Raw genomic sequence first — 13,647 nt, 5'->3', positions numbered from 1 at the left:
TGGGCAGCCAGCCACTGTCTGCAATTTCTCCTAAACAGAAAAGATAGAACATTAAAGAGAAAAGAATCAGTCACAGCTTTTGAATTCTTGAGTGTTGATAAAATTCTTATAATGGAATATCCAGGATTAAAAGGAGAGTTAAATCCTGTTTGTGCTTAATTCAAGTCTTAAAGAATTTTGGTATTATTATTATTTGTTGTTATACTTGCATTGCTCATTTTTCTTTTGAGACATAATTGACTTGATTCTGACCTCACTTATACTAATTTTACCACACTATAGGCCTAAACTTCGTTTATTTTCATGGACCTACACTGATTTACACCAGCTGAAGACCTGGGATCATAACTCCACTAATTTTAGTGGTAAAACTCATTTTCATCTGCATAAACACGATCAGAATCAGAAACTATATGAAAATCGATAAGATTATTTTTCCTTTTGTTGCTCTGTTTATAGTTTAGTAACAGGGTACTTTTTTGAAGCCTTTGATTCATCAATATTTATTTATGTAATATTTCAAAAATAACTAATAATAAAATGTCACGTCTATTATCTACATTGATCTTTAGTCAGGTTAATGCTTTCACAATGAAAGCTCAGCTACAGAAGTCAAGCTGAAAACACTCCCACTGATCGGAGACACATTTCCTTTTCATAAAGCATTTTGAAAAAGTGCCTAAAAACTAGACCACAAAGGGACTTAGACTTTGCTATGCCCAACTTTTATGTGCCTAGGAATCCAGAGTCCTGAGACAGGCACCCAGCCTCCCTCTACAAGGCATAAGGAGGGAGAGTCACCTAAGAATTGGATCCACAAAAGCCAGCACACTGGGCTAGGAGCCAGCTAAGCTAGTCAGTAGGAAATGTCAAGGAGGAGGGTACGTCCTAAGCCCTGTCCCTCAAAAAGGACTTAGGTGCCTAAATCCAAGTCAGACTTTCCACTTGGGATTCACACCTATATATCCCTAGGCTGGTTTTTGGCCAAAAATTATTTTATATATATATATAGAGAGAGAGAGAGAGAGGAGAAGGAGATGGTGCCTGTACCTGCCCTCCCCTTTATAACTTTTAGCCCAGTGTTTAGAGCATTCACATGGAATATGAGACACCCAGGTTCATTTATCACCTCTGCACAATGTGGAGAAGTGATCTGAACTTTGGTCTCATCTCTTCCCAGGAAAGTACCCTAACTGGGCTCACTCTCTCCTTTTAGAACTGTTCCACACTGTATAAATATTTAAACATGCATGGGTTGGAGAGAGAGTGACAATGACTCTAGAGCTCACTCTTTAGGGCACCCAATGGGGAAAAGCCAGGATCCAGTCCTCTTAATCTAATTCATACTTACTTATACATTAGATTACAGCATCTGTGCACATGTTCACCTGTCAAAAACATAGGCTCCAAAAGAGACTTTCAAGAGGAAATGTAGACACCTACTGAGTTAGCTGGTAACTAAGTGGAGGTTTTTATGCTGCCACTGGTTCTTAAAATGTTGGATTTAGGCATCTCAAGTGCTAGAGAGCTATGTTCTTAAGTCCCATTTTCAAGAAAGACCTCGACCCTTAGGAGCTAAACTCATTGACAGTCAATGAGATTTAGCATCCTAAGTAGGGTGAACATATTTCCCTACATTGAAAACAGGACACCTGTAGTGGATATATACCCTTCTACCCTAGAAGGTTTCCCCATCCCCTCCTCTGTCCCTCTCCCTGACTCACTGCTTCAATTTCCCTCATTCCTTGCCCTCTGCTCACCACTCTGCACTGAGAGAATATGAGTTGCCTGGTGTAGCCACTGGCCCGAGCCCCAGCACCAGCAGCTACTGCTCTCCAGCTGCCCAGACGGTGCTTAATTTGTGCTGAGACTAAGCCCTAGCACCTCTTTCATTACATATTAAGCACTGTATGGACATCAATTTTTTTTTTTTTTGAGGGTGGGGAGGAAACTGGGCTTCTGTCCTGTTTGCTCTTGCTTGGATGTTCCTCTGTGCCCTTGTAGGGCAAGAGCAAATAGAACAAATAACCAGTTTTGTCAAAACATCATGACATCCAGGATAGAGCTTAAACAGGGGAATGTCCTAGCCAAAACAGGACATATGGTCACTTTACTCCCAAGGGCCAGATTTTGAAAGGTATTTAGGCATGTAAATATGCAGATAAGCACATAGCAGGATTTTCAAAAGGGCTTATGTAAGGTTAGGCACTTAACTCTCATTAGGATCATTTGAGAATTATTTGAAAATTCCACCAGTTACATATCTTCACCTTCAAGCATCTAAACACCTTTGACAATCTAGCCCTAAATATCAAAGTCACTTTAGAAAACATTGTGGGATTCCAGGTATATCCCACATTCCAGGTGAGTGGCCTTACAACTGGGCAATAAGCTATTTTGGCCACTCTGGGCATGTCTATACTACAAATTAGTTCGATTTAATAGAAGTCGATTTTTTAGAAATTGATTTGAAGTCAGCAGTGTGCGTCCACAATACCAAGGCTAGCATTGACTTTCAGAGCGTTGCACTGTGGTAGCTATCCCACAGTTCCTGCAGTCTCTGCCCCACATTGGAATTATGGGTTGCACTCCCAATGCCTGATGGGGCAAAAACATTGTCACAAGTGGTTCTGGGTACATGTCGTCAGGCCCCCCCCCCCCCGTGAAAGGAATGGCAAAAAATTGTACTACAGTGCTACACAGCAGCAGCAAAGGCAAGGAGCAAGTTGGCAAAGACAGTAGCCAGTCATCCTGTACCATCTGCTGCTGTCATGGGTGCTCCTGACCAGCCTCGGTGAGATCGGTCAGGGGCACCTGGACAAAAATGGGAATGACTCCCCAAGGTCATTCTCTTCTTAAAGTTTTGTCTAATGGAGATTGTCTTGCCGGGAACAACAGGCAAGCCTACTAAAGAACCAGAGAGGCAAATGGCTGCTCTGGGTCAGAGTCCCAGACATTCCACAGAAATGATGAGCTGCATGCCATTCCAGCGGATGCGTCTACAACAACCCCACCCGTTGTTTCCCTCCTCCCTCACCCCTCCCAGGCTACCTTGGCAATTATCCACCTCATTTGTGTGATGAAGTAATAAAGAATGCATGAATCTGAAACACTGACTTTATTGCCTCTGCAAGCAGAGATCAAAGGAGCAGGGGAGAGCGTTTGGCTTACAGGGAAGTAGAGTGAACCACCATTCTGCACTTGCTCAGCCTATAGTTGGACTATTCCTTATTACTGTCCAGGTTTCATGAGCCATGGGAGCAAGGGGTAGGCGTGACTGCACAGAGCTGCTGACTGGGAGAGCAACCTGAGGCAGAAGCCTCCAGCTGGCATGATATTCTAGGCAGGACTGAATGTCCATTACACAAAACACAGAGAGAGAATGACCTGAAGTCATTCACAGTTTTGTCCAGGCACCCCTGACTGACCTCACAGAGGCCAGCCAGGAGCACCCATGTCTGCCCAGGCACTCCCACCCGACCTCACCAAGGTCGGCCAAGAGCACTCACGGGATGATGACGACGGTTAGCAGTTGTATTGCACCATCTGCCATCCACAAGGCAAGGCAAGGCGATACTGCTGTGTAACGCTGCAGTACCGCGTCTGCCAGCAGCACCCAGGAGACATACAGTGACAGTGAAAAAAGGCAAGAAATGATTTTTTGCTGTTGCTTTCATGGGGGGTGGGGAAGCTGATGACATGTACCCAGGAGAGCTTGACTGAGATGTCCCTGGAGGATTTCTGCTCCATCCCCATTAACAGACTTTTCCAGTAGCTGTACTGGCTGCAAATGCATCCCAAGTCTTCAGGGCAAATTAATCATTAAACATGCTTGCTTTTAAACCATGTACAACATTTACAAAAGGTACACTCATCAGAGGCACCTTTGCTGCCTTCAAGGTCCATGAGCCCGCCTTAGGTGGATTGGGAGGGTACCGGCTCCAAGGTGATAACAGTTCCTGACTGTCGGGGAAAAGGTTTTCTTCACTTCTTTGCTGTGCGCTAACTTCAATATCCTCCTCCTCCTCATTCCCTAAAGCCGCATCCCTGTTGCATGAGAGTCCACAGACAGAGTCAAAGCACAGGGGTGTGGTAGTTGTAGGGGCAGCCCCTAGAATGGCATGCAGCTCATCATAGAAGCGGCATGTCTGGGATCTGTGTTTTTGGTAGGCTTGCCTCAGCTTCCTAAGTTTCATGTGGCACTGCTGCAGGTCCCTGTTATGGCCTCTGTCCTTCATGCCCTTTGAGATTTTTTCAAATATTTCAGCATTGTATCTTTTGGAACAGAGTTCAGATAACATGGATTCATCTCCCCATACTGCGATCAGATCCAGTACCTCCCATTCAGTCTATGCTGGAGCTCTTTTGCAATTCTGGGACTCCCTGGTCACCTGTGCTTATCAGCTCTCCACGCTGGGCAAACAGGAAATAAAATTCAAAAGTTTGTGAGGCTTTTCCTGTCTACCTGGCCAGCGCATCAGAGTTGAGAGTGCTGTCCAGAGTGGTCACAATAGAGCATTGTGGGATAGCTCCCAGAGGCCAATACCATTGAATTGCATCCACACTTCCTCAAACTCGACTCAGCAAGGTCAATTTCAGCATTAATCCCCTCGTTGGGCACAAGTACAGAAAACGATTTTAAGAGCCCTTTAAGTAGACAAATGGCTGTGTCGTGTGGACGGGTGCAGGGTAAAAAAAAAATCTAACCCTGCTAAATTCGACCTAAACTCTTAGTGTAGACCAAGCCTCTGTCCCTAGAAATTCCATTCTGGACCTGAAAGAAGTTTCATTTTTGACAAATCAGCATTTTCCAGCCAAAAAAATTAGTCTAAAAAGTACCCAGTCAGCTCTAGCTGGCAATTCTGTGTATCACAATAATGCTGCAATACTGCTGTTTCTACTCCAGGCACAAATTTGTTTAATTACCAAGTGAAGACTGAGAAATGAAGCAGTTAGTACTGAGGTGTAGACCATGCCTCCTCGCAGTACTGCTAGAGTACTTCTGACAGAGAAAAGGCAAATTAACAGTACTCAGTGTGCCCCAGCCTTCAAGCAGAGTGGAGCAGCAAAAAGACAGAGCTCTGGCCTGCAGTCAGGCAGGAATGAGCATGAAGCAGTTTATGGGGCTCAGAAAGAGGTGACTGAGGAGCACAGGCCTCCTGGCCTTTGGAGGGGATGTACTGCCACTCCAAGGGTGGGGTGGTAGGGGGACATGGACCCACCCAACCCCACCATGTCCCAGCCCAGAGTCCTAACAGTGGCAGAGTGGTCTGCAACTGCATCAGCAAGGAATTCATCTGCAACACACTGACCATGTTTCTGGTTGAACCACAGCCACATGATAGCCCAGAGGAATCAGACTACTTTCCATTCTCACCCTCAGGTGTACTTGCATCCAGGGCTTTTCCTCAATCTCCCTGGGATACACCACCAAGGATAGCAATCAGTGCCAGGAGTAGCACAGTTCTCTGGAAGCTCATGCAGGTCCTCGGGGCAGCAGCCGTTCTCCTTGGTATCCCGCTCCAGCAGTGGGGAAGAAGCATTTGTCTCCTTTGGAATCTCCTTCTCACAACTGAGCTGCTGGGTCAGCCTTTTATACTTCCTGTTCCTGTCCCACCCCTCTGCTTCCGGCATGGGGGGGTGGGGTGGCCCTCCTGGTTTCACCTATGTCTGAGGGAGGCCACGCCTCCTCACTACATCAGGCAATACAGATTTAAGGCTGACAGCCCAAATTTACATCTATCTCCCTATGTTTATTTCTTAAAAGAAATTATCCCCTTAGACTATTTAAAATTATTGGCAAAATTATGATTTCATATAAACACCCATCTCAAATAGAACCTGTCACTCAGTGATTTACAGAATCATACACATTCCCCAAAAGTGGAATTTAATTGTGACTGTCTACCAACTCAGGGACAGATATTTCCCTGACAGATATATCTCACTCAGCTGTCAGTGGAAGGGTTGATACTTGACATATTTATGAGCTCAAACATTGATTTTCCTCTCTCAGGAGAAATCTCTTTGGATATGACTCCCTGCCCTCTTTCCTTTTACTCCTCTTCAACTCAGTGAATTAAGCCAAGGTGCTCTTAGAGACAAAGCTAGCTTTTGCCACTCTGTGACCTGGACATCACAGGGCTAGATCATTCATAGTACACAGCATGGTGACTCTCTAGCTGGTTGCCCTGGGAGACTAGGCACTGCTGTCTACACTGCATCAGGGGTATGTCCTGTTCTCCCTCACAGTCGACCTGCTGGTACAGACTGGACAGTCACCAAAAGGTGAGTCCTGGTGTCTAGATTCAAAGCAGCAATGAGTTCCAGTGGGAAGTCTCAACTTGTTACTCTTATGGGGAATGTGAAGGAGGTTTTATTCAGCCCATCCCCTTTATGGTTATATATAGTCTCTTTTGCATTACACTTGTGAGATTATGGGTTGTAAGCAATTCCAATCAGAAGAATTTTTGTTTTCAGCTCATGATGTCATCACACACTATTAGAATTTGCATGGAATTGTTCTGCAAAGTGTCTTGGATAAGCCTGGACTCTGAGGATCCATCCCCTCCACTCCCTCAGGATCAACTCCTGATGGGTCTGTGAGGAATTAAAGTTCTCTTTAATTCAGAAGGTGCCCTAATTAAATATCAGTTTCATGGGTAAAGAAGCACGGTTTCTCACAGGCAGACTGGACAAAAGCTTAGCTCAAGAGTAGCAAATTCCCCAGACACCCTAGGAACCCACCCAAAAATCAAACTCTGTATGACATGAATCCCCAGCTCTTTCTGCTGTACTTTTACAGCCAACCTCACCAAGATGTTCACCTGAAGCCTCTTTTCCACTTTGCAGCAGAATAGGTGGAATACTGAATTTTCACAAATCTGCCCTACAAAATATTTCCAACCCCCTCAATAAAGGAGAACTGCATTTTTAATCAATTAATCAAAACTTGTAAATAATGAAAATACTGATATCTGAAAGAAAATAAATGTCCTAATTCTCCCCCATCAAATATGCCAGGACAATGAGCATAATTCCCAATTTATTAGCCCCACTGATATGCTATTAAGCACTCCAAATTTAAGGAGATAACTGATTCAGGTGTAGGACCCCAAATTAGTTCAGCTGTGCAATCACACTCAGGCTTTGTTGATTTGAAATTCTTAGTAGAGCTGGGCTGAAGGGGAGGAGCAGGTGTCATCAATCATTGTACCCAACTGACTGACATGCATCCTCAGAACATTCACTCTAACTGTAGGGGGACTGAATAATCTATCATGAGGCCACCATCTCCTCTGAGAATCAATCCAGTAAACAGTGATTCCATGCTTCTCAGAATGGAGCAGCCATGTTAATCAAATGGTATGACACTGATGTGTCAGCTTCTGCTACAAGCAAGTTTCTGTGGAGATAGATTTCAAAGTCTGTCACTAAGCTCAGATTGCCAACTTCTCAAATCAGATCCCCTTATTTGAACCAGTATGCCACTGGCATAGTTAAAGAAACAAACTAAGTCAGACAAAACCTTGAGGCCTGGTGCAAAGTCTGCTGGAGTCAGAGGTCTATAAAATCAGAAAGACTCCCATTGGATTCAATGGACTTTGGATCTGGACCATAGTGTGTTTTTTTCCTCCCCACTATCCTATGCAATCCTTGAGTCCGAGTGCATAAAACTGGCAGTGATTTTTTTCTATCTGATTAGTCTCAAAAAGCAGAGAAAGAAAACAAGACTAAAAGCCTTGTTGTTATGTGTGTTTGCTTGCTATACTATTACCACACACTTAACTTAGTTAAATAAGAGTTAAGGTGGCTCACATGCAATTAACATTGACACAAACCCTCAAAATCCAGTAAAGAAACTATTAAATCCCAATATGCCTAAAAGGCTAAACAAACAGATACACATACTCTGTATGGTACATCAGCACTTGCTCAAACATCCACACATCATCACAGTCACTCCCAGCCTTAACTGTGGCCACTGATAATGAGGTGGTTTTGCAACAAACTGATAAATTAAACAATAAAGTCTCCAGGACCATATGGTAATCCCCCAAGAGTTCTGAAGGAACTCAGATATGAAATTGTAGAACTACTAACTGTGGTATGTAACCTATTGCTTAAATCAATCTCTGTACTAGATGACTGGAGGATAGCTAATGTAATGCCCATTTTAAAAAAAGTCTCCAGAGGCTATCCTGATTAAAAGATAGGAAACAAAGGGTAGGACTAAATGGTCAGTTTTCCCAAAGCCGAGACATATAAACAGAAAGATACCTCAAGGATTTGTACTCTGACCAATGCTGTTCATCATATTCATAAGTGATCTGGAAAAAGGAGTAAACACTGAGGCGGCAAAGTTTTCAGACAATAAATTACTCAAGATAATTCAGTTCAAAGCTGACTGCAAAGAGTTACAAAGGGACCTTGCAAAACTAGGTGACAATATGACAGATTAAATTCAGTCTTTATAACTGTTAAGCAATGCACACTGAAAAATAGAACCCCAACTATACATAAATCATGGGGTCTAAGTTAGCTGTTACCACTCAAGAAAGATCTTGAAGTCATTCTGGATAGTTCTCTGAATATGTCTGTTCAATGTGTAGCAGCAGTTGAAAAACCAACAAAATGTTAGGAACCATTAGGAAAGGGGTATATATAAATATATAAATCCATGTAAGCCTACATCTTGAATACTGCATTAGAATTGGACAAAGTACAAAGAAGGGTAACAAAAATTAGGGGTATGGAACAGATTCCATATGAGGAGAGAGATTAAAAAACTGGGACTGTTCAGGTAAGAAAAGAGATGACTGAAGGAGGATCTCAGAGATCTATCAAATCATGAACACTAGAGAAAAAGTGTTATTTACCCTTTCACATAACACAAGAACCAGGGGTCACCCAATGAAATTAATAAGCAGCAGGTTTAAAAACCTTAGGGAAGTACTTCTTTATATACCACACAATCAACTTGTGAAACTCATTGCTGGGGATGTTGTGAAGGCCAAATGTATATAACTGGGTTCAAAAAGGAATTAGATAAGTTCATGGAGCTAAGTACTAGCCAGGATGGGCAGGGATGTAAAACTATGCTCTGAGTGTCCCTAAGCCTCTGACTGCCAGAAGGTGGGACAGGACAACAGTGTATGGATCACTCAAAAATTGCACAGTTCTGTTTGTTCCTTCTGAAGCATCTGGCACCAGCCACTGTCAGAAGACAAGATACTGAGCTAGATGGACCACTAGTCTGATCCATTATGGCCATCCTTATATCTTGGATTGATAGCTGTCTCACTTCTTTCAGCATGAAATCTCTGTTAAGCAGAGCACTATAAGAGGTGGAAAACAATGCCACTCTGCTTACTGCGCTGGCTCCCCACAGAAAACCAGGTCAATTTCAAGGTCTTAGTCCTCTTTAAGGCTCTCTTTGGCATTGGCCCAACTACCTAAAGAATATCTTTCACCTAGAGATCACAAGCTCCCACTTCAGCCATATTTCAGCACAGAAATAATTCAAACCTCACCACAATGAAAAGGTTTGTACACTGCTGGCCCAAAAGTATGGACCTTCCTTCCAGAGGAAATGAGAATAATAAAATCTATAGTTACTTTCCAAATTAAGTGTAAAACAATGTAAGCTTTCCCACAATATAATCAATGAGAGAAGATACGAGGAAGAGGAGCCATACAAATACAAACCCAATTTTAAAAAAATCCAAAGTTTAGCTATCTCCTAAGGAGAAATCTAGCCTACTTGTTAGATTAATTCTGGCATTTGGTGCATTTGTGAGGTGTTCAGATGCTAAGGTGAGGAGTATTAAATAGATCTGGAGACAGGGTTTGAGTCCAGACACTCTGAAACGAAGGGGACAGGATAGAATAGTTTATAGACACAAGCAATAGCATAAGAAGAAGAATGGCTTCTTCTTGTCACCGTATTCTCCTCACATTTATTCTAAAACTATGACCTTGAGACAGGCTGCAGCGAAACTAAATTGCATCAGCACTAGAAGCCCTACATAAATCACACAAGCCATCTAAGTAACAGCAACAGGAATAAAAAAAGAAATGAAAGCAGTATTATTAGTTATATCATCAAGATTTACATATGCTCCTGAGGCCCAAGCAGTCAGTTTTAAAACTAAACATTTCTCAGTCACACATTTCTATTAGGCTAAGCTAATTGGCATTGAGGATAGGAGAATAATGGAACCTCAAATTAGCCTCCTCTGATAGCATGCCACATCTGTTTATCTGTCAGTATGGTAATACACCAGGAGTGTTGAGTAATTTGTTTACAAGAGAAGAACAATTCACTTAAAAGTTTTGCAGCTAAAGAAGTGCATCAGGAGAATAGCAACTTTCCACTGATTGTGTCACAACAGTAAGTGTGCAAACATCATTTGCAGACCATTAGTCAACATAATAGTAAAAGCAATGATGCTCTTTCAAAATGATCACAAGATAAGAAGTGTGTTAACATTTACAATTGTTGGTTCTAGTAGTCCCAGCATGTCCTTCTGCCTAGCCCAATTCCTATCATTAAGGCAGTGGTTCTCAACCCATGGCCTCCAGGCTGCTTGTGGCCCAATCAGCACAAAGCAGTGGTTCGTGTGACATCCTCAGGGCCATACAGTAGAGAGATAGTGTGTTTGGATGCAGCCCACATAACACACAAAGCTATATTTGGTGCCCAGAATGGTAAATGGGTTGAGAACCACAGCATTAAGGGGTTTACAGTGATGAGCCATGCTCTGAATTGTCAAAAGAACCAGCTTATTTTGTCTTGCATTTTAGGCCTAGACTATATTAAAATAGATCCAGTTTCTACTAATATAGATCCATCTTATACTGGGAAAAGTGTGTGTTTCCTGGTGTAGCATATATTGGTTCCCCAACCAAAATAAACTATACTGGTGAGACAATTTCAGGAAATCTGTCTACATACAATTTATGAATTCTGTTTGAGACTATGAACTCTATATGTTTAAGACTTTATGTTAATTTGTGCTAAGAAAGAGGAGCACCTGAGTGTCTCTGAACAGATGGTAATTAAAGACAAGCAATACATGAATAGATCTTGCAGAAACAGAACAGTGTGGCTGTATTCTAGGTGAAATCAGTTGTTTTCTCCAGTTTCTTCTGCAGAAAGCTAAGATTTTAAGGAATGGACAATCCCCAAGAGGCAACAAAGAAACATGTGTGTCTGAGCTGGGATTTAAAGGCTGAGAAGTTGAGGAGTGTGCACAGAGGGACTCAAAAAAGACAGGTTTCCTGAGCAAGAGGGAACGGTTATGTGTGGTAGATCAGCTGAAGGACACTGACTGCAGGCGTCAGAGAAAAATGCTCCATGATTTGGAGGAGAAATCATGAGCTGGAGGAGTGCAGTCCAGCAGGGGAGACTTGGAACCCTGAAAAGACATTGAACCAAATCCCATAGAACACTGAGGCCAGGAATAGCATAGATGTTTATTATTTTACCTATATCTGTATATCTCATGTGCCATCTAAAGTAAACAAACGATTGTTTTTTAAATCCTCCTTCAAAGTCTGTGTCTATTTGCTTCAACTATTGTGTGTTCCTAAGGAGTAAATGTAAACCCAAGTGTTCATCAGGGTTGAGCTCTTTGAAAGGGTGAGCTTAAACTATTGAGAAATTTTGCGATTGTTCAAGTCTATGGCTGCTGGGCCCCACTTCCAGATGGGGTATCAGACAGTCTTTGTCCAAGCATTGTGCTAGAGAGGCTGGAGTCATACCAAAGTGTTGCCTAACTTAGGGTGTACTGATAATATTAATTTGGATAATATGGGAATTTAATTTATTATTTTAATTTGTATTTAATTTAAATTAATAATAATGATTATCATCAATATTAAGCAGTATGGGTTTTAGACTCACCAATCTATTTGATCAGAAGATAAAAGTTCTTGTCCCAAACCAGGCTCTACAGAATTTACAAAGGACCCTCAGCCGTAAAGACTTTTTATTAAAATCAATAATAGTAAGTAAATGGTAAAATAATCAGAGTTACAAAGTTACAATTACATTACTGCTATTCAAAAGATACATATGAAAATATAGTATTATATGCAACAAAGCTTTGGCTAATATACTCACACCCTTCCTTGATAACCTAGTGGTAAGAGACACACGACCAGCCTTGCAGTTCAGGTTTCTCAATTCTTGAGTGAGGGATGCCGTGCTTAGAAAATGCTAAGAGCTATCAAAGCTGATTTACATTTAAGTTAGTCAAGTAAACCCCAATCAAAACCTAATAAATAAACCAAGAATAACACTTAGGGAAACCAAGCTTAAACTAAGTTTTAAGGGAACTAGGATAAGAAGAACAAGTACAGCCTACTAATAGTAGCAGTCATCGTAGATAAAAAGAATAGATAGAGTGGAGGAAGTAAGTAAGTGAGAATGGAGATGAAGTAAAGTGAGAACTGGAGCAAAGTGAAAATCGAGATAGTCTATTGAGGAGAGTTACCTCTTTTAAAAGGCAAATGCCAGAAATCATTCCTCACCCACAGAAGCGTTAGGATACACTTACCCCTTTGGCAAGTATGTATGTGCATATTGATGACAGGTGTGTACGCATATCAGTCTCTTGTGATGTACTTGGGTGGGTACAACATTGAAAACTCCCTGTGCCATTCTCCATTGTCTATTGGTCTAGATAAAAGGTCATAGAAATAGGCGTGGGAACTCATCTATTTAGATAACAAGATATAGGTCAACTTTGCTTTCTGAGTAAAAGGTCTTAATGTAGGTATGTTAACTTTGCCTTAGCTTAACATACAGGACATGGCCTGTAGGTCTCTTGCATTACAGCCAAACTTACTTTAATATTAATTTATAAACCTATTACAATAAACCAAATATATACATGCACATACATACATGAACTCAAGCAGGTTAGTCCTATAGGCTACAAAGGGAAGCTTAAAAGCACATGGGCCCAGTATGTGGTTCTGAACACAGCAGCCTAGCAAGTCTCCAACAAGGGGAGACTGTGATAACTGGTAAACACACTTATGCTGGTATAACTGAGTCTACACTTGGGCTTTAGCCTGCATTGAAACGATGTTTAAAAAAAGTGTCACACACCTAACTGACATTACAATACCAGCAAAAGTTTCTAGTGCAGACTTGGCCTAATATTTAGATTGTAAGCTCTGATGGAGAGGAATCACCTTGTTGTTACATATCTAGTATACAATGGCTAGTACAATGAGGCCCTGACTGGGTCTCCTCAAGGTTACTAACTAATTATTAGCCTTTTCCACACTTGCAAAAATATATATAGGGCTGTATTTCTCCTTTAAGATAAATATAAACATTGACTGGCTGAGTGACAAGCTCTACTGGAGGAAATCAGAGGACTTGATTCAGAAGCAGTTTCCTATATACAGTCATTTCCCAAATGACTAGCTGATTCCACATCACAAAACTACATGTTATGGAACTATCATGCAAGTATCCCTTCTAATTAAGCAGTATGGAATCTGTTAGAAAAAGATAGTTATAGATTTGCAGCCATATTTTAGAATTAAACATTAAGTTAGAGTTAAGGATGAGTACATATCAGTAATTTAAGAGTAAAAGTATTACTTATTTTTGATGATTTTTGTGAA

This window comes from Gopherus evgoodei, chromosome 3, assembly GCF_007399415.2.
Source record: "Gopherus evgoodei ecotype Sinaloan lineage chromosome 3, rGopEvg1_v1.p, whole genome shotgun sequence".
NCBI classification, from domain to species: domain Eukaryota; kingdom Metazoa; phylum Chordata; order Testudines; family Testudinidae; genus Gopherus; species Gopherus evgoodei.
This window is presented reverse-complemented; position numbering follows the sequence as displayed.